The sequence below is a fragment of the Passer domesticus genome, chromosome 7, assembly GCF_036417665.1.
Source record: "Passer domesticus isolate bPasDom1 chromosome 7, bPasDom1.hap1, whole genome shotgun sequence".
Taxonomy (NCBI): Eukaryota; Metazoa; Chordata; class Aves; order Passeriformes; family Passeridae; genus Passer; species Passer domesticus.
The window spans coordinates 46,176,897-46,201,450 of record NC_087480.1 but is presented as its reverse complement, the minus strand read 5'-3'; the positions used below and the strand labels follow the sequence as shown (position 1 = coordinate 46,201,450).

The window sequence follows — 24,554 nt, the reverse complement described above, 5'->3', positions numbered from 1 at the left end:
ATTACATTTTTCATTCCATGTAAGCCAAAAAAATTCAAGAGCAAATACCTTATGTTGATCATACTGAACTGATTTAATGAATATAGCATTACAGTATCATTACTGATCTCACTCCTTTGTTCCCCACAGAATAACATGATCATCTTAGCATCTCCTGCTACCTGAAATAGTTGCACAGAGAGCAGAAGAACACCTTCAGTTGTTTGAGCTTTTTAAAATGAAAAATGAAATTTAGTATGAATTGTAGTACTTGCATTTCTGCTTTTTCATTTCCTTCCTATGGGTAAGAATTTTGCAGTCTTGTGAAGAAGCTGACTAACCGCAGTTTTTCAAGGTATGAAGACAAGTTAAAATATGGATCATCTGAAAAGTATTTAAAAGCAGTAGAAAAGAATTTGGATTGGTTTGGTCTTGCTTGGTTTGGAAACTTTCAGTCAAAGTTTGTCTACAGGGATCAGGGAAAGAGAAGGAAAAAAGCGTGTGAGCCTCAGCCGGTAAGAGCAGTGCTGCTGACATTTTTCCAGTTGCCCTGGTGCATGGAGCACAAACCTTTAAGAATGATGACTACAGTACACCAATATTTCTGATTCATAGCCTGTTTGTCTTGCTACTTCTAAGAAAAGGTCTTTGAAATTGTATAAAAGTTATTTTTAAACATACTCCAGTGTTACTAATTTGGACTTTTTAAAGATATTTTAATAACAAAATATTTTGCTGTCAGTAGTCAATTTCAGAGAGTTGTGTTATATAGGCTGAGTATGTTTGGAATAGCTTCTTTCACTAACTGGTTATAAATTGCACTTTAAAACTAGTCCACTAGTAATTCTTAATGATTCCATAATAGGTTTTATTGCATAGTTCTCAGATCGTAGGAGACTGTATTTTGAGAGACTTGAGAAGAAAGTTGTAACTGACAGTGCTTAGTCTGCAGCAAATGCCGGCTCTAGGTAAGGCTGAGGCAAGGCTGCTACACATTCACTCCGTTTAAAAAAGCAAAGTTTATTCCTTTGGCTTGCTTCTGTAATTGGACACCAGAAAGGAACTCTACACTTCAGTAGTTTACTGCTGTGTAGTTTCTTCATGATAATCAGAGTAAATATGTGTAGATTACCCCCGACACACAGAAGCTCATGCAGCTTTGCCATGGAAGCTTCACTGAGCATAAACTTTATTTAGGTGATGCTTGACTTTTCCAAACTTACGTTGTAATGGGAAGTTATGTTCAGTGCAAGTTGTAAAAGCAACAATTTAGAATTAGGATAACCTTGAATGCAGAGTTTCAGCTATACATTTTTTTAAGTATGCAGTAGGGGGGAAATGCCTATTATGATTAGAGTGTGTCTGATACAAAATTTATAAGAATTACTGAATAAATGTTACATTGGTTTTGTACCATGATGGAAAAAGTTTACTTGATACATTTGGAGAGAAGGGTCAGGACCTCACCAAAAGATAAATTTCTACAGAAGACTGAATAATAGGTATGATACTCTGAGCAGAACTTAAACTTTGAATTTATATCTATTCACTTCTGATTTTGGAAGTTGACTAAATTTCTATTTTTAGCTAGTAGATTCTGAGCAAGCCATTATCCTGTTCCATGCATGTTTACCTTGGGGCACAGAGATTACCTCATAACAGTTCTGCCACACAGAGTACACCTAGAAGGCACTGCAAGTGTACATCATACTAGGAATGTGACTGTGTTTCATCAGGTTTGATGGCTCTCATTTGGAAAGTTTTTACACTTCCTGTCAGCTTAATGGTGTGATTTTTTTTGTAGTTATTTTTAGGCTTGGTCTTCAGCACCAAGCTAGGTGTAGGAAATGTATAATCTTGTAATAAGAATGAATAGGTTACAGGCTGAAAAACCTCTCTATCAGGGTTCACTGTAACTGCTTTTACTGTCTGCCTCAGCAGCTCAAAAAAGTGAGCTTTCAGGATTTTTTCATCTGTTCTTTCACTGCTGTGTAGTAAGCTCCCTCATCCTTTTCCTTGCCCTACAAGGACAAAACAACATTTCTCTATCCATGAGGCTAGAAGAACATTCTGTAGTATGCTGGGATATTCTTCACTTCCTTGTAATGATTTCATCTCCATTAGATATAACACACATGTAAATAAATGCAGAAAGTATACATATATACCCAATACTTTTAAATAGCAGAGAGGCTATAGACTCATCCCAAAAGGATCTTTCAATACTGTTAGCCTTAACTGGTGTATAAAAATCACAACTCAAATACCAAAAATTCAGTTCATTTATGTAGTTTTCTTATGAGCATGCTTTGTAACAGCCTAACTGCTTAGAAATGGTCAAATCTAGATATCATTTTTTATCTTAAAGCAAATTTCTGTCACAACTATCTGCTCCTCAGAAGATGTCACTCTTTCTTAACACTGCTGTTTTTTGGTGTTGTTCTGCCCCTTCTCATTTTGCTTATGTTGGCAGACACATTGTTTCCTTGTGGCCTTGTTTCTGTGCTTACTATTTTTCCTTCTGTGTAAGTTAAACAGATAAGAGCAGTTGACATTTGGGTCAGTGGTGGTTTCAGCCTTATCTCAGATACACTAAATAGTAGTGACTGACTTCTGAGTTGCAGGCGTGGAGAGACATAATGGATCTCAGGTTTAGGGTAAATGGGACAGAAGCCTCTATTTCTGAACAGCTCTGTCAAAGGGGCATGAACTTGGCAAAGCCATTAGCACCTCAGATGATAAGGATAATGAAGTCTCAGAAGTCCACTGCCATAACCATGTAAAGCATCCAGCACTGTCTGGTCCATGGCCAGCAATTGGAGTAGGATGTGTTTCTTCTACTAGCAGGGGGACGGGAAGGAAACCAGACTTAAATGGTGATTTTTTTTTTCCCTGACATATATAATTGATTTAGTAAAAAATAGAAGAAGAGCTTATTTTAAAGCTTGAAGCAAAGCTTGCTTCATGCTGTTGCAGCTGTTCTGCCTCAAAGGAGGAATGTGTGACACATACCTGCATGTCACAGAATGGATTTCTTACCGAGTTTTCCACAGCTGTAATGAAATAATCTCAGGAAGAGAACAAGCACATACACAGAGTCACATTTTCTCAACATTATTCAAAACAGTTTTTATGCTGGTCAAAGAGGTTGATGGAAAGACTATTGTGTCTATTCTCACACCAAAGTTCGGTTCACAGCCTGGTAAATGCTCTCAGTGTAAGCACTGCACTCTGTAATACTGAATTTCCTAGTGCAGAGACCTTCACTGCTGCCATTTGATTATTTCTGCCCATTAACCATGCTTTGATTTTTCTTGGATTTTGGAGAGAAAAAGAGGAGTCAGAGTGGTTCATTTGATGTTCACCATTTCAAGAAAGTAGAAAAGTCATAAAGTAACCCATACATGTTCAGGTTTTTGAAGAGATTACCTTGAATCTGTGTAAAGTACCAAATCAAGCTAGATATGGTAATGCAAAATCCTACATTAAAACAAGCAGAAGAGAGCCTGGTTTATTTAATTGAAAACTATCAAAACAGAAAAGATCCTCAGCATAACTGACAGGGCTGTGCTGCTGTCCAAACCCAGGGCTGGAAATTTAGATCCACCCTGTCTTTCAAAGGGAGATGCAGGGAGCAACAAGGTGCTGGTATTGCATGAGATGTGTCTGGGGCCTCACAGGCTGTGTCCATACAACACATACAAGATTCACCTGTATTTTCACTCTTCAGTCTCAGGGAGTAACTTAAAAGTGAAACATCTGTTGTGGTTTTAGGGGGGAAATAACGGTTTGTGAATCTTGATGTTCCATTCCCTGCCCTTCTTCCCCTAGTTTGAGAGAACCTGGACTCTACAAAGTGCAAGAGGGCATGAGCAGCTCAGCTGGACACATCTCTTTTAACTGCTGAGAAAAAAGGACTAGCACATCAGAGAGAAGGAAAAGGAAGAGAGAAGGGGAAAGCAATACTCATACCATCTAAATTTAGTCATCCAAACTGAGGTACCTGCCTGTCTTCATTTGCTTCAGAGAGAAATGATGCTCTTTAATTTAGGGTCTCCAAATCTTACCTTAGTGCATTTATGAAATGGATTGTGGTCATGCCTCTGCTGCTGTTCCCTCATGGGGGAAAGAAAGCTGAGAATGCTGACACAGTAGACTGGCTCTCCCTGGAGTAATTTGTAGTAGAGTGTGGCACAAAACTGAATGGGGACCTGCCCCTGCACAGTGGGGAGTTTCTAAGCAATCTGATCCTATTATTCACTTATTTTGATGGCTACTACTTCACACAATTTTTTCTTAACCTATAAGAGTTAACACCAAAAGAATTCAAGTGAGTGGCAGTCTTTAAGGAAAGCAAAATAATGCTATGTTGAAATTAGTTCACACTCTAGTTCAAGAGTTTGCCTCTAAGTTTTCCATACTTGCTGTTTATTTCTGCAATTGCATGTGAACACACAGTACTGTGGGTGGGGTTTAGCTTGATCTCACTGGGACAGCAGGTAATGCTGAACTGTCATTTCCAGTGAGCATTAAATATTGAAAACACAGACTCAGCCTCTCCTTTTGGCAAGTCTTAAGTTTCCATTAGAAGCAGATGGTATACAAGGTAGGGCTAGGCACCTCACTATAAAGACCTCTTGTTTCTCAACTGTGTATCTCTGCCACCTGACAGCCAGTCCTCTGATTAGAGTCAAAGGAAGTGGGTGTGCCTTCCATTAGCAAAGGCGGAAAGTAATATTGGTGGAGACTTTTCCTCTTGTGAGCTTTCTTTTTGTGACTCTTCATCTTAGAGCACTTCTCTGCACAGAGTGGATGGTACTTTGGGAGATGGGCTGCCTGAAAGATGCTGCAGAACATGAGCTGTGGCATTTGTGGTGCTGCACAGGATTTGGTGGGGGGAGGAATGTCTGTGGGAAACACACGTGGCTCTCATTTAGCATTCCTCATTTAGGCTCTCTGGTTTCAAAAAGCCAGGGAAAGCAGATGAGCCTCTGAGCAATGTATGGACTTGTGTGATAAAGTCATTCCCCCTGAGTTGCTTGTAGCTGTAGAGCAAAGTGCAAGCTGGAGTTCTGAAGAAAATAGATCAACTTTGCTGTGACAATTGAATGTGTAGCCTAAACTGCTAGACTTGGTAAGGCTAATCAGTCAGAACAGTGCAGTAAGTGTGGCCCCTGTATGCTGCACGTGTCCCCCTCTGTTGACTATCCTGCCTCAAGACAAGAACTCCAAAGAGCCCCTCTCCAACAAACAGGCCAGAGCAGAACCACAGGTTCTAAGGCAGTTACCTCTTGCAACTTGGCAAATTCCCTGCTTGGAAGTCAGTCCCCAGGACACTGTAGTAGCCTGTACTTTAAAGGCAAACTCTTCAGTACATTTTTGCACACTGTGATTACCTGTGGGAGGTGCATGCAAGGATCACAGCACAGAGCCACTGGGGCTACTGGCTGGTATGTCCTGCTTCATCAAATCAATGCCATTTCTGGCACTTTTTACCTTCTTGGATTTCATGGTGTATGTAGCTGAATTGAACACTTAGGGGACAGCAGTAGCTTCCTGGGGCGTCCTACAATGAGGTTAGAATTAGTCATCACTACAGAGAGCTTGAAGGACTTTGGATACAGCTTTAATAAGCTGCAAACACTAGATCAGGATTTACATCATAAATCTTGCCTTTTTGTTCTACTCAAACAGGAGTGTCTACAAATCAGGTTAATATAATTTAACAGTACAGTAGTTAAGCAACAAAAAGGACCATAATTGGTAGTATTATCTAAGAAGCCACAGCAATCCTGCTTACAGCTGTCAGCTAAGATCTGACTCATCTAAGGTATTTTATAGCAACCATATGTTAGGCATGTCTATCTCACCTATTATGCAGAAAAATGATAACGTTTCCTAATCAGGATTTGCCACTAAGCAGGATTTTCCGTAAACACCTCAGTACTGCAAGTGCTATCCACAGTCAGGAGAAAACCTTTTGCAGACACTTGTGATTTGTTAATTTAATAAATAGAATAAATAATTGCAAATCTGTGGCTAGTACTGATTTAGCAAGGCTGGCTGTAGTTCAAAGTGTAGGTACATTACTTCGGCAGTTGAAATGGTAAATACCACTTTAGCACAGAATTATGAAGATAATTACTAACTTTTGCACTTCTTGTTCAAGTTTCAGATTGAGGACATGGTCTCAAAGCATATGATCCATTAAAAATACTTTGCTGAGATGTATTGGTGTAATATCTTTACCTGCATAGCCAGAAAAGAGAGAGTGAATTCACATCAGTACAGGAGAGAAAGATTAAAAAATAGCTTTTAAAATACTATGGTCCTTTGATAACAATGTGGGTGGTTAAGCTAGAATAAGAATTGCACTTTAACAAAGGCAGACACTATTGAAAACCCCAATGGCTGTTGATTTTTGAAGGAGGTTTAGATCACGTTCATTGTTACACAGAAACCTGCAAAAGCCTACACCCCTCTGCAGTTCAACGTGACTCCTTCTTGCACAAAGGCTGGTTAAATGTCCATCAGACTTAATTATTCCCTAGCGGTCTTGGGAATACAGGGGATAAAGCTGCAATCCCAACATTTCCTTCTGCTCTCAAAAGGGCAGAGTAGTTTTACTGCTTAAAAGCTTTTTTGAGTACAGAAGAGTACTTTTTTCTTCCCCTGAACTATGTGCTCTCAGCAAAGCTAAAAAAAAAATAGATATTTTTGCTGTTTAAGATTCTTAGCTTATTATAAAATTTCACAACTAGAAATGCAGTTAAAGTGTTTGTTCCTTATTAAGATAATTAAGAGCATTTGAAAACTTGAAAAATAAGTGATTTTGCAGATACCACATTAGCCCTCTACAGCTCTGGGTCATATATGTGCCATCTCTGCTAAGTATTCATTTCTAAGATCCTCCCAAGCTCTGCTTTTTTGTTCTCTGAACATCTGATGCTTCTTGTTATTCTTCTATAACCACAGATGTGCCCTCTTCAAAAAACTCACAATCTCACAGTGCTAAACTGACAAGCTGAGTGTTAAACCACATACCCCAAGCAGCCCTGAAGAAAAACAGAATCACGCTTGAAGCAAAACAGAATAAATCACACAAATTGTTTCCAAAGAATGAGTCGGAAACATTGCAATCTGTACACAAGCATTGTTTCCTAAGAATGCAAATGCCATATTTATGCTCACTCTATATGCAGAGACTGATCTCCGAAAGAAGAGATTCATGTGAACAACTTTTTATTTCCTTAACTTTTCTCTCTCTCTGAGCTGAACTGGAGCCTTGCTGTGGGACCGAGCTGCTGTGTCGAAAAGCAGCATGGGTGTGTTGCTGTGCTGGCTGAGTTACACAGGGCGAGCGAGGCCACTGCGCTGGGAGCGTGTGGTTTGTGCGGCGCGGCTGAGGCTGCCCGGAGCACGGCGAGAGCTCCTCGGGCTGAGGCTGCCCGGAGCACGGCGAGAGCTCCTCGGGCTGAGGCTGCCCGGAGCACGGCGAGAGCTCCTCGGGCTGAGGCTGCCCGGAGCACGGCGAGAGCTCCTCGGGCTGAGGCTGCCCGGAGCACGGCGAGAGCTCCTCGGGCTGGGGCTGCCCGGAGCACGGCGAGAGCTCCTCGGGCTGAGGCTGCCCGGAGCACGGCGAGAGCTCCTCGGGCTGAGGCTGCCCGGAGCACGGCGAGAGCTCCTCGGGCTGAGGCTGCCCGGAGCACGGCGAGGGCTCCTCGGGCTGGGCCTGCGCCACACAAGGCTCCGGGCACGGCGCAGCCGAGCCGCTGTCCAGCTCTCCGTGGCCAGGCCGCTGCAGGACCCCGCAGCTCTTTCAGCTGTAGTGCCTCTGCAAGCCGTCCTTCTCCCACGGGCAGGGCCGATGTGGGACGAGATTAAGTGCTGTAGTACTAAGGCATCAAATATGTATAATTTGGCTTGGCACTAATGCCATAACTTATCTAAAAGATTTTATGATACTGTCCTGCAAAGAATGAAGGGATCATTTTCACGCTCAAATACTCAGGACCTGCTGTCTGTTTTCTTAAACTGTCAAGCACACATCACACTTTACAACATGTTATCTCCTTCTCCCTACAGTTCAAAATTTGTCACAGCATTTAAAAAAATGTACAAGTGTAGCTACAAACATTTACCTATCTGCCTTGAAGGCTCTGTCAGTATCTAACTGTGTGTATTGCTGTTGTCTAGACTTCACTGAAAGACAGTCTGTTTTTTCTAATCTGGTGATTCAAAGGTGAAACACTGACCTCCAGCTCTGGTACTTGACTGGTCTGCGTAGGAGTAATGCTGAATTCTGGGTTACATCATTTATATCTTCAGGGTTTAAGCCAAAAGTTGGATTTCTTTTTTTCCTAGTTCATCTCTATCTGATAACCTTGAATACAAGATAGATGACGCCTGAAGCAAAGCTGATAAAGTCACCAGTGCTAAGAAGCACGAGGGAGGGGGGAATGGAAGCACAACAGCATAGATACATATCTTCACATCCTTATTTCCTTTACAAATGGAGGAAGGAAGTTCCCTGCAGGTTAGCTGAAGAGTATCCGCTCTTACCATCTAAGTACAATATCTAAGAGCCACAGGGTCTTAAAAATACTGAATTCAGAACTTCACAGATAATTCATGGCATAAATAATACTCTGTACGTTTTGCTTCTGAAAAGCTTCTACTAAAAATTCACAACTGGATATAAAGCCAGAGTTATGGACACTCACCCCACCCTGTTTCATATCTCTACTCAGTTTCTGTCCCCTCGTCTTCCAAATCCTTCCTGTTCTTCCCATTCCAGCGCATGGCCATTCCTTTCCACCGTACCACTTCACTCATGAGTTAGCACTCATCCTCCTGCCTGCTCCCTGTGTGTTGCTGTAAAGATCCCACCCAACAGTCCTCTTCCCCAGCATGAGACCCCTGGGCTTCCCATCCCTCCTGCTGGCTCCCTGCACCCAGGAAGGGATGGCTCTGTCCAGCCTTGTGCTTCCCACCTCCCACGAGCACACGGGCTCGCTGAGGGCAGCCTGCTGCAGGGCTCCTTCCCCAGCACAGGACAGCAAACGGGCTCCTCTCCCCCTGCTCCTCCAAGGGTGGCCTTGCTTTGGTGCCCGTGTCCACAGGTGCTGCTCTGCAGCTGGGAGGGCCCCATGGGCCACATGACCTGTGCACAGACAAAAGTACTCATATAAAGAGTCTTACAACAGCACCTATAGATTATTATGAAAGCTGTCTCTAAAACAGGCATGAATCACCCAACAGCTACAGCAGTATTCCTGTGCAGAGATGATTAAGAATTTTTATGCAACTTCTTTAATCAGAAGAGGCATACTTGGTTGAAAATGAAACCTCTGCAGGAAAAGGTTGGTTTTGATTAATTTCTCAACTTGAAAAAGTGTCCAAATTGTCAGTGTGTTTCACTTTGACATTTCTAAACATACAGAGAAGGAAAGAAAGAAAAAAGAAGAAAATCAAGTTTCAAGTCACTTTTCATTTTAAGATCGGTTAAATTTCATTATATGATCAACTACTGCAGTAACAGCCTTGTTCAGAATTTCTTGCTCTATAAGAATCCCCATATAACAGCCCCTGTATATCTACAGGCTGTTACCTATCAAGGCCATTACCTTTCATAATGCAACCTCAAGGAAGATTTTTTTTACTAAAAAAAAAAGAGATGCATTCCTACTTCTAATGAATTGTTGTAAGAAATTATTTCGTTTCAGACTTTTGACCAGGATTACAAATTCACCACTGAAGATGGATCAAACTGATCAGTGACTTCACAGGATCATGCTCATTTTTATTTGCTGATTTTGTTTTGTTTGAGCTAATGGTCTCCTTGTGGAAGGTTTACATGCATTGAGATGAGCTCTTTACCACTAGCAGTCTCCTTTAGAATGATTATCAGTTGGCAGTTTGATCATCAATTTCAAAGCATTTTTCAAAGATGCTAAACCCCTTTTCACAGAAAAAGAAAGTGAAAGGGGAGTGGAGTGACTCATCCAGGCACATGGACTATGTCACCTGCAGAACCAGAAATATACTCTGAGCTCCTGGTATCCACACTCATGGCCTGGACATTAACACAGCTTGTACCAAAACTGATAGCAGGCATCCCACTATGTTGAAAAGAACATCCCCTTCTGGTGGAACATGCATTTGAAATTCAAAATATATTTGCTTGCTTTTTGGCAATACATGCTGTAATGCCTCCCTTACTCTTTTGCCTAACCCTACACAGAGCTGAAGAAAAAGAAAAGTCCATTGATCATATTTTTCCATATCAGTTGCTTTGCATTGATGTTGCTGATACTGTAAACTTGGCTGCACACCAAACAGAAATGTTACAGCTGAACTGGGTCAGATTTTCATAAGTAATCACCACCAGATTTGGGTCATATCTGTAGATACTGCCACGGCAACCTTTAGACTCAGTTTTGAACATGGTTAAGTATGTTGAGGCCAAGCACTTTGAAATAAGAGACTAAAAGCAGACCATTTGCTCTGGCCTCAAAAGTGAATGCTGAGCTCTTTGAGGAATCTGGGCCACTCCATCCATCTTCTCTATTTATAACCATTCTGCCCATCAAAGAAGACAAGGCTACAGATGTAACAGGAGCTGATGGCTGGGACAGAGCTACCATGGAAGTTTGAGAGCTTGAGATCCTCTAGTTCAGAGCTGCACGTTGAGGACACCTAACAGTAAATGGCTCTCAGGGAGAAGATAATGTGGCCACTTAGGGAAAATGGACTGTTCTAGGCTATACAAGAAAGAAAGCAGAATGGGCTAGACCAAATAATGTTACTGTTTAATAAGAGTCTTGCAAAATCAAATTGTGTTTGAAAGCAGCAGTGAACTTCAGTATGCTTGTAGTAGTAAAAGGTAAAAGAGGGTATTAGGGTCCAAGGAATTCTAAGCCACGTGGTTAACTACTAGTACAACCCAGTAGTTCTGGTTATTAGGAATGACAAAGCAAGAAATAAATTCATGGGGATTGGGTGTGGGTGGAAGGTGTTATTACAAACTATTAAGATTGCAAATCCTGCGTTTCTTCTACCAGGCATTCTTATTAAAAACCCTTCTGTTAGGGAGAACAAAAATAAAAAGGGATGCATATTAAGTGTATGGAAAACCAGCTTGAATGACTGAATCTCAGAGTGGAATCCAGTAGTAAATGGGGCTGACTATGAGCAAAGATTGTAAATAGTTCTTGATTCATGGTGGGTTGGTTTTGGGCAGCTGTTGGAGGTATTTTTTTTTAATCCAAGCCATCTGTGTAGAGGCACTTTTCATGCAATGAATTCCATCAGCACAACAGGCGAGGTACCTACAGTGTGTCTGTGACACCAAACCAGCAGCTGGTACTGAACTTGCCTGGGATTAACACTTGTTCAGAGAGAGGGGTCAGGAAGGGCCAGCACCAGGTACCCTGTGGAAACTTCAGCAGTGGTTTAGTGAAGAAAAGCAGGATGTCAACAGAGGTTTGACACAGTGGGGAGATGAGCTCACAGTGAGGAGAAAGGGTGTGGGAAAGAAGCTGTCATGTTAAAAATCTGTGCCAGTAGAATTGGCAGATAACATTAGAGCACGTGGAGCCGTAGGGTGATAAGGAGGGTAGGTCAGTGTTACACAGTGATCTGATTCATACAGTCAGAAAATGTGTTTTAATACAACCAAATGCAAGAAAACCCATCTGGGAAAAAAGAAAAATCTCCTGCGGCAGGGTGAGAATCTGCTTCTGAAAGCAATTATGAATACAGGGTATGAAGTCAGGCTGGACAGCTGAATGCTCAGCACAAAACTGTAATTACATTTTCAGCATCTGCATCTATGTATCAATGTTATGTACTGCTTATCAGTGTACAGACATTTCTTTAAGTTCAATAGTAATTATAAATAGGAGAACCACCACAAAATCTGCACAAGCATCACAGAGCTGTGAAACCATTGCAGACCCAAACCATGTTGCAGATGGTGAAACACAGCGTTGTGTGGGAGTTAACTATTTCCACATTAACGTTATTCAATCACAGTGGCCCATTTTCACACAGCTTGCTCAACTTCAGAAAGTTTGCACAAAGGTTAAGGTTTGACATTTCGAGACAGAATGGCTTAGTCTTCTATCCTCTAGTGAGAACTACAATAAATAATCAATAATAGAAGGGAAACAGACTCTTACTGCATCCCTTTCCAGGGTGAAAGCACTGAAAATATGTTTTTTTGACACAAATGCTTATTCTGAGGTCTTCATTACCAGGACTTCCAGCAAAATAGCCATAGGCAAAAAAGCACTTAATCTGACTGTTACATTAGGCTTCCTGAAACCCCATGTAGGATGGCTTCTGAGTGAAGCCACAAGAAAATGTTCTTACACTTCTAAATGGACTAACAGAATTATATTTCCATCCATATGTAAGGTTGTGATGAGGTCCTGCTTAAGGGGTAGTCCTGTAGTGTGTTAGAATAGTTGGGTTTTTTTTAATAACCAGTGTGATTTCTGTTAGTTTATGCAAAGCATGCCTCTAAGAATGAAACAGATTGAGATGGAGCATAACATCCTGTCACAGCAGCATAATTCATGATTGCACTCAGAAATCACTTTTCTCTGTAGATTTAGGTACTAGTTCAGAAATTACTTCTAGAAAGCAATACTCTCTCTCAACCACTCAGTTATACATATCTCTAATTAAGTGTTTAGGTAATTACTGCTGCACATCTGTTATTTCTGCAGTAGTGGGTAAATACAGCACAATATTTTCTGTGTTATTACTGTATCTGTAGGTGTTGGCCCACTTCTTAATCAAAACATGCCCTTGGAACTGTGGCACTTGGTGTTTTGAGGCTGTGGGAGGAGGAGGAGGACTGGAGGTTGCCTGACTGCTCTCACCTGTGTCTCCTGGATGCAAGGAACCAAAGTAAGGGAATTAAGGGAATATAGCTGCAGAGCCCTTGAAAGTCTCCACCAAACCTGCATGAATTGTGTGTTCACAGCTTGCAGTAGGAGTTGCAGGTTGGATAGAGGTAAAACTCCAATACTCAACCCAAGATGGTTGCTACAGGCTTAATCTCAGTATCCCAGAGCAATGAAAGGGCAGCAGAGGTACCAAACTGATAGCCATCACCAACATGGCAGGAGTCAAAAGACTTCTGGTCTGTGTGCCAGTCCCAAGTTCAGTAGCTGAAGCCGACTGCACAGCAATTCCCTGGTACATAGCTGAGCCACAAGCAAACCCAGTGATGTCATCCAGACACCACTCACAGGCAGGCAGGTACCAGCACGAGGTAGAGGTAATTGGCAGGGTCATTAAGGAATGTCCATATTCCTTTGTTTGCCCAGGTATAGGTCTCATTTCCTTGTCACACACCTTGAGGTGAAGAGACAAAAGTGCCCATCTCAGAACAGCAGCTTGAGAGGGATGAACTCTTTCAGGTGCTTCTTGACCCCTTGGGAAAAAGCAATTTTGCAGGTACCCAGCAAACAGAAGTGTGGAGAAGGGAAGATGTCCCACCCAAGATGCCATGAGAGGGAACTGCAGCTTCCTAAGGAGGAGGGCACAGAGCGAGAGTGACATTTGCCCAACATCTCATTCTCAAAGATGGCTGAACTACAGTGACTGTCTGTAAACCCAAGCAAACAGCAACATAACAGGTCAAGCACTGACATAAGAGACTTCAACCTATTTTGTTGACAGTTACAGGCAAATGAAGGCAGCACCAGCTCTTACGCAACATTTGAACACGGTGTTTCCCATATGCTCATAACATACAGCAATCACCATGGACAATTTATGTTAGGTCATAATAAAGTCACCCAAAATCTAAAAAAAAAAACCAAAACAAAACAAAAAAACCCACTAAGCAATTCTACTTTTAAAATGCAACAAAAAGATAAAAAAAGAGGAATTTGAAATAAATACTTGCTACAAAATAGGAGAGGACTTGTCAAACCCTGCTCTGTGTGTTCTGCTAGTTGGAGCAACCCACACTTCAAACCACAGAGCAGTCAGGCAGGGTGTAATCCTATTGCAAGGAGGCTTCTGTCACACAATAACCTCCCCTCTCCACTAAGGCTGGGTTCTGACCAGGAATGTGTTCATCTTTCACTCCTGGCTTCTGAGGATTTACTGTTTTGTTACAACACTGGATATGTCACTTCCAGTTTAATGCAATAAATTTCAGGCTGACCATAATCAGGTGTGTAGCTACTTAGCGTGAGTTCTTTCTCCAGGAAGTTTTAAGAGTAGCCCTAAGTGTTAGGTTAGTCCCTGGCCTCGAGGAAGAACAAAGTGAAAAACAGATGCTGCCAAAAGCACAAAGACCAAATGTGCTGAGCCACACAGAATTGCAGTGGAAGTGCTGAAGATAAGAGTAACGCCCACTGACCCGGCCTTTGCAGCAGCCAGCAGTGACCAGGAAATGGCCCTTTTCCCCCAGCAGACTGATCATTGCCGAGTTTAGTCTGCAGAGACACCCCACCAGCACCAGTGAGACTCTTGCAGTACCAACTAGATGCAATCCACTCACCAGTGACTGAGTTACAGAGCTGCAAACATGTTTAGCTCTGTTTAGAGCACAGACCACTCAGATTCACACAAAATATTACATATTAAATCTAGGTCATGCTACAGTCAGGTTCCCATTCTTTAATTTCAGTTAGAGTAAGACAAATCTGTCACATGTGAGTCAGCTTCGAAATGCTCTTTGAGCAGTGGGAGTTTGCTTCTATACAGAACTATGTAAATACCAAAGAAGAAACTGAAGATTTGACCTTTGTTTACCCAAGCAAGTCTCAATTGACCAAAAGGCACGTCAGATTTTAATAGCATTTCTAGGATTGATTCAGCACTGACAGGCCAACTTCCACAACTTGATGGCAAGTACAGCACATCTGTCAGCAGGAAGCCTACACAGAGACTGCAGAGGCACCAGGAACCCGCAAGTTACACAAAATAAACACTTTGGTGCAAAAATCTGAAACAGGAGCAGAGCCAGCATAACAGAATGCACTGATTTATTCACTGCCTTCACTCTAGTGAGAAGCCCTCCTGCAAATGTCTCCATTGCATCTGGAATACCCAGAGGGCTGGAGAAGGTGCATGAGCAGTGCCAGTCCTCCAGCAGCACCAGTGATGAGTCAAGCCCTGTCTGCACAAGCACATAGGGCCCAGTCATCAAGGGGGCCATCTGAAACTAGCCACAAGCACCATCAGCACCGGAGCAGTGCTGTCAAGACGCCCCATCACAAAGCTCTGTGTCCCTTTGCTCACACGTAAGCCCAAGACAAATCCTCAACCAGGGCACTTTTACCTTTAGCCAGTCACAGCTTCATGACGGTCTTTGTAATACCTTGGGCAAATATTGACTCGCATCCAACAGACTGAAAATATTTGGTTTGCACCAGATGTGGTGCGTATGTATCTTTGAAACATTAGCTAAAGGAGTGATTTGGGAAAATAAAAATTGTAGGTGGATGTGTTTACTTTGCAAGGTTGTTCGCAATGTGCCCAGATGCCAGAAGTGCTCGTGAAGGTTTCACCCACAGGAAGAAAGGCAGCTGTAAGTGCCACAATGCACAGTCCAACTGTGCATGCACGTGCATTCCTGCGCCTGCAGCTCACCACATGACAGAGGAAGGGCTGAGGATCACTGGTGAGACGTTAACGGGTCCATGTATTCCTGCTCTGAAGACAACCTGAAAAGGTCTGTTAGCTATAGAACAATTACTGAGCTTACTGCTTCAGGACACAGCCTCCAAAGTTCTTGGCATGTAGTGTTGGGACTGCTTTCTGCAAGGCCTTGAGCACCATTTCGGTGGCCCACAGCTGACAGCAGCTTTTGGAAATGCAGACACTGTTCCAAGGGAAGCGAAGGTAGCTGCCCACTCCTTTCCCACTTCTCTTTCCCCAGCTAATTAGAAATTAGAGTCCCAGTAAAAAAACATGCATCAAAAGCACACATTTAAGCAGAGAAACACTTTTTGTTAGAAGGCTGGAAGCAAAAGAAAGGTAGTTCAATTGGTTTAAATTACTTCAGTTTTCAAAGACCCAACTGTCAATTCCTCATGTGCATCTACTCTCTCCTGCTAAAAAAACATTGGTCAGGTGCAGCTTTGGCAGTCACAGAGCTTCCTTATGGAAATTGGGTGGGGGGGGTTCAGTAACCTATGGCTATTCCTACTATCCAATATTTTCATTTAGGGAATTGGTGTGCATTCATTTTGGGGGCCTTTCAGAAGGAACAAGAATTCTTGGAAGTAACAAATTTTCCAAAGGAAAAGAGGTTCCTTTGTTTTTGGTATTTACCAAAGTATAGAAGAAAAGAAAAAACCACTGAATTTTGTTCAGTACATTTGCAGGAAGAACAGTACATTTGCAGGGAAAACACTAGTGAAATATTTGTTTGCTGGACCACTCAGGGCCAAACTCAATTGGCAGAATTTTGTACAGAAGAGAATTATTCTTTCAGGTCTGGAAATTCATAGTAATGCCCTTTAACCACCTCTCTTACAATAATTGAATCGGCAGAACATCCCAGACAGCATTTGAGAAGTACAAGAGTAACATTTTGCTGAGTCTTTTTCAACAAGTGAATCTTTTCATCAGATACACAACACCTGACACCTGGTGCTCTTACACCCTCTGAACAGTCAACAGATTTTGCCCAGAGCAAGAAAAACCAGCAAGCCACATACTGATCCACACATACACACATACACCCATCTCTAATGCATTGCCTCCCAACCCCACTGGAAATTCAGGGATGTTGGAACTTTCCTGGTCATGAAGGACCATTACAGCACCCAACCCATCCTTCAAGACAGTTTACCTACAGGCTTACTGTCAATCTCTGCAGAAAACTAACCCTGAAAACTACTTAGGCACTAAGCTTGCAATTCATCTGATAACACTGAGCTGCAGGAACATTGCACCTCCCAAAAGAGGAGTTACAAATTGGTTTCAACATCATGATCAGTTAAACCAGCACTAGGAAAGAGATGAATATTTAGCCATATGTTTCCTTGAAAATATTCCAAGTTCATTACCAGAGGCCAAGACACTTCACAGTAACATACCACAGGTTCAGGAACTAAGGTTATTTTAAAGAAGCCCTAGAAAGACACTTCTCTGTACTCATGGTAAGGTAATTAAGCTCAGGCCTCAGTGTCACAGCAGCATGCAAAGCCTCTTAATGCAGCAGTAAATCCAGAAAGGCCATTTGAGGTTTCTCCCTGCCTAGGAAACTCTTCAGACATGTTACAGTCAATATGCCTCTTACCCGGAGGCTTCTGAGCCATCCTCCCCACCATGCACTGGCAGGGACAGGAGCTCCCTTCCCAGCTGGTCACTGACAGTCCAGCATGCTCTTAGCTCTCTCTGCGGGTCTGGGTGAGTTCAGCCTAGGCTTCCCTCCTCCAGACTGCAGCATGCTTTTGAGTACTCCATTTCCCAAGGCATATTCAGGTTATAGTCCCCCTTCAAGGTGTTTGAGGGTTTCCTGTGAAGGAATCAAATCTGTCCAGCACCACCTCATGAATCTTTAGCCTGACCTTTCTGGCTGTGGCCGCACAAAGCCTGGATGTGCCAGAGGCACTTGCTGCACAACATTTTCTCTCAGTATTGTGGTGAAGTTTCCTCTACCTCTTTGGCAACCACTGTTACAACATAAAACTGAGCACCACTGTTAGCAAGATGTGCAATTACCCTATTTTAAATTTCTCTTTCAAGTTTACAGAACTGCAAACACACACAAGGAGTCCTTAGCAGGTCTCTGTATGCCATGGACAGGTGGACTTAAACACAATCTCCTCTGGCCCACGACTTTCTTATACTGATGGCATCTTCCCTGCTCCCTCTGCTCCTCTGCCCTGGCCAGCCTTTACACATAGGGGCAGTTTAGTTTATTTCTGTCTAACAGAAGTGAGTTTCAGTCCTCAGGGCATTATACAAAATTAAGTCAGATTGTCAGTCCCATGAACAAGGCTTTGTCAGAGCTAACAATGAAAACCTGCTAATCAACAGATAAGGAATTGGGCTCATTTACACTTGTTTAAGCTGACAAAATATTTTGTTATATTGTGGAAAACATAAAACTTCTCAGAAGCATGGCTGGCCAGCTGCAGTGTCAAGGTTATCAGAGATTTTATCACATCCCTGGCTACTGTGGGCTGTGCTAAAAGGGCACTTTAGCTGCTTTAGCCCATAAACCCGATTTCAGTTATCACTCGCTGCAATAAAGGGATTGAAGAAATAGGAAACAGAGCACCCAAACCACGGGCTCCTGGCTGCACTATCACAGGCCTGTGCTTGCCATGTGCTGGCCTGCCTGGGGGCCACAGGCAGGAGCCAGCTCTTGGCAAGGTTGACTGCCACCAGCTCTCACACATGGGTGCCACTCCCCTCCTCACAGCATGGGGGGCCGGGAAAATGCACAGCCCTGAGTCACCCCCCAGCAGCAGGAGAGAACAGGCACAGCAGTGCCTGCAGCCCAGCCAGAGAAAGAGGAAAAGCAGCTTTTTGGGTAGAAAGCAAGGCCTCGTATTTTTTGGCTTCTATGGTGAGGAAAATGAAGCCCAAGGAAATAATTTTTTCTCATTGTTGACAGGTTTTTTTACCATTTTTGCCCTCCCCACAAAACAAAGCCCACTAGAGCTTCAGGACTGCCAGGTCTCTGGCCAAGAGGCACTGGTACCACCACTGGAGACTGATTCACATGCCAGTACTTGTGCTCTCAGGGAGCTTCAGTGATTGTCAGCTGAATTCCCACCACACAGCTAGGAAGGGGGATTGGACAGAGGGCAATAACATTAACCTAGGAGACTCTCACTAGCAGTACCAACAGATACCCTCACTGTAACACATGTGCACATCCAGTCATGCTGCTTAACTGCAGCATTTCCCCTGGTTCAGAGGAATAGTGGCAGAACCCAACTCAGCAGGTGCATTTGTCTTTTTGTGTTACTCTTTACTGCATGGGACCCATAGGATCCAACAGTTTCTGGGTGAGAACCACACCTCCTCGTACTTGTATTTTATAGAGAGCATCTTGGCTGTCCAGCCACTACTGGGATCTGAAAACCAGGAGTCCTTAACCTTGCCAGAGTGTCAATATAAAGGCTGTGGCAGCCTTCTCCAACATACAGACGTTCACAGAAAAAATTGCTCAAACATGAGATTTCAGCAACCAAACATGCAGAGGAACAAAACCGACACCCAAATGGCAAGCAGAAAGAGCCACAGTTAAAAACTAAACCACAGCAGTCTCAGAAGAGAGAAGTAACAGTGAAGCATCTCCTCTTCTGCAATTATTTGGTGCCTAACATTTTGAGGCACATCACACTTAATCAGGCACATGCTCTTCCATGGCCCATGTCTTCCTGGAGTATGGTGAGTGACGTGAAAGGTTTCAGACAGGCATATTTGGAATTTAGGTAAAAGTAAGAGAGGACAGAGCTCACCCCACTTGCATAAAACCCCTTCTTCCCATAAATGCAACCGTTCTTTTCCATCCCTGCAAGGGTCTGTGATGCAACTTAGGCTGGGGAAACTGGGAAGGAAGCACCTGCTGGAAGATCACCCCCCTTGCCTGGGATGAAGGGAGAGGTGGCAAACGGCCTCCCCACCTCAAATGGCCACAGAAATCAATCCAAAGATTGCCAAATGCCTGTAGGGAACAACAGCAGTGAGCCCTGCCAGAGCCAGGCTCAGCTGACAAATGGACAGGCAGAGAGTGGGGCTACCTGGCTTAGTAGAGGAGCTCACAAGCAAAACATCTCAGCCATGGTGGAAATATCACACAGGAAGGAGACTCTTCTCAATTGCCATTAATGTTAATTTAAGCTACTGAAAACACAAATAATTCCAAAACCAACTGACAGCAGATATATAGAGTACACAGCAGAGCTCAGCAAAGGTCAGGCCCCTGCAGCACAAAGCCCAGCACAAGCACACAGGAAGACCCAGCTCTTTGCTCTCAGAGCTTGAGGTGACAGCACCCTGACTCACACTCATTATTACTCAGTGTGAGCAAGAGCATCCTGGTCCAGAAGGTCCGAGCTCCCTGAGTGCAGGTTTGCAATAAGGGTGTCTACCTGCAACCATAATTCCTGCAGCAGCTCAAAGAATTAGAACAGCTACATAAAGAGGATCAAGACTATTTTTCACTCATTCCCTTTTTGGGTCTCACCCTCCTGCCTGCCTGTCCATGTTACTGTGTTTCAGAGAGGCAAAGGGCAATAGAGCTGATAGTCTGTGAAATTGGGAATGTAGCAGGTGTAACAGGCAACATTAAGAGCCCTTGGCTTAAATCAGTTAAAGTTAATTGCTACGAGTCCTGAAGCAATTTAGACCAAAATAATGTCTATTCTTTTCTGGCTGAGCACATAATAAAATACTATTAATTTGTTGTGGCTCTTCACTTCAACACTTAAACTTTCCTATACAAAATACTAAAAACATTGGGAGTTAGCTTCTTGTTTTTTGCAATGATACCTCTTTTTCCCCTTTGAACTCACCCTTTGAGTCTATCAGTGAGCTTTGGAAATGTATTATTCATAGGGGGGGAAAAAAGTGTAAAACATAAGTTAGGTATCATAATGAACTGTCTGTCACCTCAGAGGATTACAATTTCCCTTCAATGCCAGCTGGCCCTATTACAGTACCCAAATCAATGGAATATCTTGGCCATTTCCAACACCTGTGGTGCTGCACTCCTGCCAGCCAGTGCCAGGGTGGTGGCAGAGCAGCCACCTCTGAGCCGTGTGCCACGGAGGGAGCTGGCAGCACGAGCCAGCAGCTGAGCTGCCTTCTGGGCTGCTTGAGCAGAGGAGCCCAGCATTGCTGCAGCAACTGCCACTGCCTCAGTGAGTGGGGTGGATGCATCCCATGCACTGCAGTATCCAGCTGGCTGGGGGATCCCACATGTGTCAAAAAGTTGGTTGCACAGTATTAAAAGAAAATAATTTCAATACCTGTTACATTATTTTCCTTCTATATTTGCCTTATTCAATATTCTTTTGTCATGTCACACCTACTAAAAAAAAAATGCAGATGAGAAGCAGCATGTTAGAATAAGCACATAAAAGTGGTTTGCTCTCAACTTATTTGAAAGCTTTATCACATGTTCCTGGTAAATCCGTTAGGTAACATTATTCCAACAAGGTGTGGCCAGCATTTTTATAACGTATGAAACATTTTCTTCAGATTTATGTGCTCTCTCTTTACAGTCCGTATGCTGTGCATATCACAAACTGGTGTGACATAGACTCAAGAAATGTTCTGAGACTCTTATATTGGGTTTTTTTCGTTTTTCTTCCCCCAGTAAGGAAGTTACAGACAAAACTAGATTCTCATATTCAATCCACATTCAGACGTATCTGCAGTTTTAGATGCATAAATACCTTTAAAATCTGGTTCCATCATTTTACACACCTTATAATGCATAACAGATATTTCCATGCCTGAAATCTATTTTGACTCCTTCATTACTCAGAGGAAAAAATACTGGAAACTACCACTAGCCTATTGACAATTAAAAAAAAAAAAATTACCCTTGGCATTCTCAGAAGCCACCTCCACTGCAGGTGAAAATAGACAGACAGGATGTGGCTTGGCAATGGAGTAAGGTCTAAGATTCAGCAGGGAAAATCTCTGGAATTTTAACTCTGAGCAGGCATCTAGTAAGGTCTCTGCTAGAGACACACTCCATTGACTTACATGCATATTTCAGTGCTTTTCTAAATCAGAATTTCCTCAAAGGGCTGTATGCTGAGCTCTGTTTCACTATTTAGAGTAAGACCCAAATCTTACAGAGTAAAGGCAAAATCCATTCCTGATGTGAACTGGGGTTATGCTGGAGATGAATTTGATACAACTGACCTGTTTGGTTTTTTTCTCTTACAGGTGGAAAATGCAGAGGCTTGAGGAGCATACCTTTGTCAACATGCAACAGCAGCACAGCTTGCAAGCAGAATTGCACGAGTCTCGCAATCTTTCACCCAAGGCTTATTCTAGAAACCTCTTCCTCCCTCCCCTCAACTGCAACAAATATTTTGCTTGAGGAAGGAGCAAGACCCAGAAGAGCTGCTCTCTACCTTGTGTTGCAATATCCAATCTGAGTGTTACTATCAGCTTTTGGAAACTGACTGTATAGAAAACACAGACGATGTTTGCATATTTTAATTTTAAACATCTCTGCCTGGCATACGGATGGAACCTAATAAGGCACTTTGTTTCTGCCTCATGAATTAATTCAGCCTGCTAACAGATTTGGATAAAGCATTTCGATTCCAACTAATAAACTTGTTTTCTGTTCAGCCAAAACAACTTTTGGAAGCAAAGTAAAAAGTTATGTAGCTTGCCAGAGAAGTACTTCTATAATATCTATAAGGAATAGACCTTTTATTTTTATAACCCACTTGTTCCACCCATGTCTTTTAAATCAATCAGATAAATTCACCTTGTTTTTCAATGCCCTGAATCCTGATAGCTCTGCACACTTGATAGGTAATTTAATCATTGTTGGTGTGGATGAACACAAGCTCAAATTAGCTTCTGAAAGGCTTAGTTGTCCCGTAGATAGCTCTGCCTTTCCACTTTTATGCAGGAACTGAGCTTCACCAACTGGTTAGCTAGAGGTGTCATTAAAAATTTACAGAAAGAAACAAAGGTGTGCTCCAGTGTCTCTCCTTACCCTTTCTACTGTTACTCTGGCAAACAAAAGGTATGGAACCTGCTTCATGAATAATGGGTCATGTAATATGCATAATGCATTTTTAATGGCACACAGTAATAACATTGAGAGAGATATTTCCAATCTTCAGACTTGCTCCACAGCCTCTCAGTAGCCTGTTCTGATTCTCCCCAGATAAATCTTCTTTTCTTCTTCTTCATTTCAATTCCCCACCTTAAACCCATGACTTTTCTCCATGCGTAGCTGCATTTCACCCAAACCAGCAACTGGCACTCATGCAAGCAGGGCTGGGGACATGGGAACACCCTCCCATGCAGTAACACACAAACATTTCAGGGGGTTTGTATCTGAGCTGCAGCCCAACAGTTGTGCCCCGAGACACCAATAACTGCAACATGCTCTGGGAGGAGACACACTTAAACCAATAAAACACCTGTGGGTTTCTTCCCATGAAGAACATTCTTGCCACCTGTGCTGTGTCCATGCTGCCTCCCCAGCCACCCACCCCACCCTGTGGGCTGCACTAGACTCAAGCCACACTAGTTGCCCTGTTTGGAAACAGGATGCTCCAAGGGGGCAAGCACACATTGCTATTGTAGTTTTAAAGGTAAATGCCAAGAACTGAGCCTGCTCAGGGCCTGCTGGAGCAAGGCCTGCCCAGAGGGAGGAAGGAAGGAGGCTGTGGCTGGCAGGAAAGGTCCTCCTGAGGCCAGAGGGACTGGGGACAACAGCTGCACCCTGGCCAACCCATACCCAGAACCACTGGCCAGCACTCACTCCATGCACAGCAACAGCTTCCCGGTAAAATAAATATGGAGCATGACCCTGGGGCAGCCCCAAGCCTGCCTGTGCCCCTGGCTGAGCCACGCCTTGGAGCCTCCCCTGGCCTGGGTGGGACCCAGGGCATCACAGGCCTTCCACATAACCACCGAGTCTCCTGCACTGACCTTCCGCATTAATTAATCCAGCATGATGGGTCTAATGTGGTTTTCAGAGCAGCTGGCACCTCCGGCGATGCCTGTGCCACGTCCCTTCAGCCTGCTTGCTGTGATTGGGGCCGCGTTTCTGCTCAGTGAGAGCTCGGCCCGCGGCGCCGGCCTGGACACCCCAGGGGCAGAGCGCAGCTCCGCCCGAGCGGGTGAGCCCTGAGGGGGCACGGCCACAGCCTGCCTTGAGAGCCCCGAGGGGACACGGCCACAGCCTGCCGGGGCAGCCCTGAGGGGACACGGCCACAGCCTGCCTTGAGAGCCCTGAGGGGACACGGCCACAGCCTGCCTTGAGAACCCCGAGGGGACACGGCCACAGCCTGATGGGGAGCCCTGAGGGGACACGGCCACAGCCTGCCGGGGCAGCCCTGAGGGGACACGGCCACAGCCTGCCTTGAGAGCCCCGAGGGGACACGGCCACAGCCTGCCTTGAGAGCCCCGAGGGGACACGGCCACAGCCTGATGGGGCAGCCCTGAGGGGACACGGCCACAGCCTGCCTTGAGAGCCCTGAGGGGACACGGCCACAGCCTGCCTTGAGAGCCCCGAGGGGACACGGCCACAGCCTGCCGGGGCAGCCCTGAGGGGACACGGCCACCGCCTGATGGGGCAGCCCCGAGGGGACAGGGCCGCAGCCTGCCGGGGCAGCCCTGAGGGGACACGGCCACAGCCTGCCGGGGCAGCCCTGATGGGAGCCAACCGAAGTTGCCAAGGGTGGCAGAAAGCAGAAGAACAGGGAGGACTTCCTTGGCGCCATGGCAGGTGAGTGCCCCGGCCTCGGGCGGGAAGGGTGCCTCAGGGCTGGGCCAGCCCAGCAGGGCACAGGGCGACTCTGCTCGCCGGGTTTGTCCAGAATAAATGTACAAAGCTGGAAACATGAGTATATACCCGTGTGGGCACA

At 44.1% G+C, this 24,554-nt stretch overlaps 2 protein-coding genes and 1 long non-coding RNA gene across 10 annotated transcripts in view; 2 read left to right on the top strand and 1 right to left on the bottom strand.

Annotated features, from left to right (window-relative positions):
• RPAP2 (RNA polymerase II associated protein 2) overlaps positions 1-4,526 on the top strand; it is a 37,263-nt gene extending 32,737 nt beyond the window's left edge. Inside the window, exons 13-14 of the transcript XR_010366355.1 lie at positions 130-334; positions 3,811-4,526. The gene's annotated coding sequence lies outside the window, so the exon portion shown is untranslated. The remainder of the gene's footprint in view (positions 1-129; positions 335-3,810) is intronic.
• The window catches only part of GLMN (glomulin, FKBP associated protein), a 74,491-nt gene extending 50,736 nt beyond the window's left edge, over positions 1-23,755 (bottom strand). For all 6 annotated transcript variants that reach the window (XM_064428249.1, XM_064428263.1, XM_064428254.1 and 3 more), the window contains exon 1: positions 23,617-23,755. The gene's annotated coding sequence lies outside the window, so the exon portion shown is untranslated. The remainder of the gene's footprint in view (positions 1-23,616) is intronic.
• Positions 23,756-24,329: 574 nt separating this feature from the next.
• Positions 24,330-24,554, top strand: part of LOC135305086 (uncharacterized) — a 70,838-nt gene continuing 70,613 nt past the window's right edge. For 2 of the 3 annotated variants that reach the window (XR_010366361.1, XR_010366364.1), the window contains exon 1: positions 24,330-24,415. This is a non-coding gene — a long non-coding RNA (uncharacterized LOC135305086). The remainder of the gene's footprint in view (positions 24,416-24,554) is intronic. The other variant, XR_010366365.1, reaches the window with a different exon arrangement.